The sequence below is a fragment of the Alligator sinensis genome, unplaced genomic scaffold, assembly GCF_000455745.1.
Source record: "Alligator sinensis unplaced genomic scaffold, ASM45574v1 scaffold1222_1, whole genome shotgun sequence".
Lineage (NCBI taxonomy): Eukaryota > Metazoa > Chordata > Crocodylia > Alligatoridae > Alligator > Alligator sinensis.
Genome location: NW_005842620.1, coordinates 804087 through 807035, shown reverse-complemented (window position 1 = coordinate 807035; position 2949 = coordinate 804087). Strand labels below are relative to the sequence as shown.

The 2949-nt window shown below is 45.2% G+C and overlaps 1 protein-coding gene across 1 annotated transcript in view; it reads right to left on the bottom strand.

The window, feature by feature from the left end:
* The window catches only part of PHLPP1 (PH domain and leucine rich repeat protein phosphatase 1), a 110988-nt gene that overhangs the window by 3878 nt on the left and 104161 nt on the right, over nucleotides 1-2949 (bottom strand). The gene's annotated exons all lie outside the window — the stretch shown is intronic.

The following is a 2949-nucleotide window of genomic DNA, read 5'->3' as shown; positions in this document are numbered from 1 at the left end:
GCAGGAACACAGCACCCCACCTCTCCCCCCAGCCACTTCCTTGCCTTCCTGCCCCACATAGCTCCCAGCTACATAGGCAGACCTTGGAGCATGGCCCATGCTGGTATACGTACGTACATACGTACGTACGTACGTACGTACGTGTGTGTGTGTGTCCCACACCCCTTGCACTGCCATATACACAGCCCCCCATTCCCACACCCCACCTCACACAGCCCAGTCACCCTCCCCCACACAAACCCCATACCCACCCACACACCCAGATATCCACACACACTCCCACATGCTCACTTATCCCCCCCCCCCAGACACACCCACAGCAGCCCCCCACCCCCCAATATACAGGAGTAAAACTTCATTTTACGCTATTATACAGTCACCTCTATGTACACTACACAAAAATGTAAATCAGGACAAAAATATTTTTTAAAATCAAATTAATTAATGTTTTAAATGTTTGCTTTTTAGAATATAATTTGATATTTTTCTGGTTCTGAGATGACAACACCCCTTGCTGAAAGGAGTACTTCTGGCAGCAAGGGGAGGGACTTGTGGTGGCAAAGGTCAGGGGTTAGAGGGCGGGACTTCCAGTCACAAGATGGCGACCAAGGGGCAGGGCACCCGCTAAGGGGTGGGGCTACCCATGCAGCCCTCCACAGCCTGCCAAAACTGGGTACATGGCCCTCCGCTCGAAATAATTGCCCACCTCTGGCATAGGCAGACATCTAGGCAGCAGCAGCAACTAGCCCAGTGTGGGGGGACCAACCTTTTTGGCAGGCATACCACAAATTGGCCCTGCACCTTTCTGAGTACCACTCCAATCCCCTTCCCCTAGTCGATTTGCTGCCCTGCTTTCTGCTCCCTGCCTTATGCACCCTGAAAAACGTACTGCTCTGCTTTCTTCTCCCTGATAATCTGCCACCGTGCTGTCTGTCCTCTCTCCAATCTGTTAAGTGCCACACCCAGAGGCTGCCCATGCCACCCATACTGCAGGTTGGTCACTCCTGAACTAGACCATGGTGACAAGTGTACAGGAAGGGGAAGATGAAACTCTAGCACCTTGACTGTTAAGCTATACCTTATATAAAACAGAAACATTACTAAAGAGTTTGTTGCCATAGAAATCAGTCCCAAGGAAACTGCAGCTTCAATATTCCCTTTGGAGTGGTCTTACCTCTGTGATAATGGCCTTATGCTGCTTAATCCTCTTGAGCTCTTCTTCGTAACTCATCACATAACACCTAGACAAAGGCAGAGGTTTTCCATTCCTACAGAGAACTGTTTGGCACTTCCCCACGTTTGCTGAGGTTAATGTGAAGCATCCACCAGGGTCCATGGGATCATGTTTTATATGGCAAAGGACAGCAGAGCCTCCAAGTTTTTGTCCAGCAGTTCCAAGTTTTCTGGAATGTCAAAACAAAATTATGCTTGTTTGTGAACTGGAAAGGCTACATTAGAGAAGAACTAAGGAGAAGGACTTGAGATCATGGTTAGGCAGCCCCAATCAGTTGGGACGCATCGTCAAGATTCACTGGGGCATGCACAGAAAGTCTCCAGTACAGATTTTGATACTTAACACAACACAGCAGGGAAATTATGTATAATTCATGGGAAACCTTATTAGTAAGAGAGAAAGATGCATGTCCTCAGCCAATAAAGAAATCCTTTCACTCCTGAGGCACTGACCCAGAGCAACTCTAGCTGCACAGGGCCACTTTCCTATCATTTCAGCCCCAATGCAGTTAAATGTATTTTACCTCATGCATCTCATCAAGCAGCCTTTAGGGAGATTTGGAAGTTAAAGCATTAGAATCTATTATTTTGAGAGTACAGGGAGTATAGTAAATGTTATTGATGTGGAACATCAGTCTCTAAAATCAAACTTAAAGTTGAAGACAATATGTTACAGTATTTCTACTCACATTAAGTAATTTTCAGAACATTAAAAAAAAAAGTGTCATTGCAAAAAGTGTCTAAATTCAGCAACTGAGAACACAGTTATTCCCATTTGAAAAAAAAATCATTTGTTAACTCAGTCAGCAGTTTACAGATCTACTTGTGCAATCTACTAGCCCTGATCAGACACACAGCTATTTCAACCTGTCATTTTTGGAGTCTCTGGTTAAAATTCAAAGACAAAACCTGTTCCAAGCTTTCAAAATACTCTCTATTAATACTAAAACTAAGTTTATTTTCTATTAAATCTTAACTTGCTTTTAACAACTTGATTTCTTTCTTTATCTGAAGATTGCTTCTATCCCTCCATGTGTCTGCTGTGCAGGCTTGTGGTTTTTAGATTTCTCTGCAGTAACTGAAGAACTGAACTACAGGGCCTACCTGTAAGAAGTGGCATGCATGTCTGCTCTGTATGCCACACACTCCAAGACAGAGGCAATGGAGCTGCTCAAGTGCAGTGCTGGGTCTCATACCAATCACTAGCCCAATCTGAGGTGTACCAAGTATGCTGTGGTTCACACACTGAAGCATAGGATCCCTTGACAAGGTGAACACACCTATGTCTAGTTGAGCTAGATCAGCCTCTTGATTCAGATGGTAGAAGGGCAATATACAAGCTCTAATGCATATTGGCTTTTTTCATCTCAGGAGGGTCTGAGATACAGGAACACTGCATTGATATTTAACAAAGGTTTAAGCATAAACCATACTATTTCTGGGTATTAATGATGTGCTAATAACCTATTTCCTGAGACAAAAGATTCTTGCAGGAAGACTGGAAGATGTTTTATCAGAGACATGGACAATGGCCCCCCAGCCACTTCCTTGCCTTCCTGCCCCACATAGCTCCCAGCTACATAGGCAGACCTTGGAGCATGGCCCATGCTGGTATACGTACGTACATACGTACGTACGTACGTACGTACGTGTGTGTGTGTGTCCCACACCCCTTGCACTGCCATATACACAGCCCCCCATTCCCACCCCCCACCC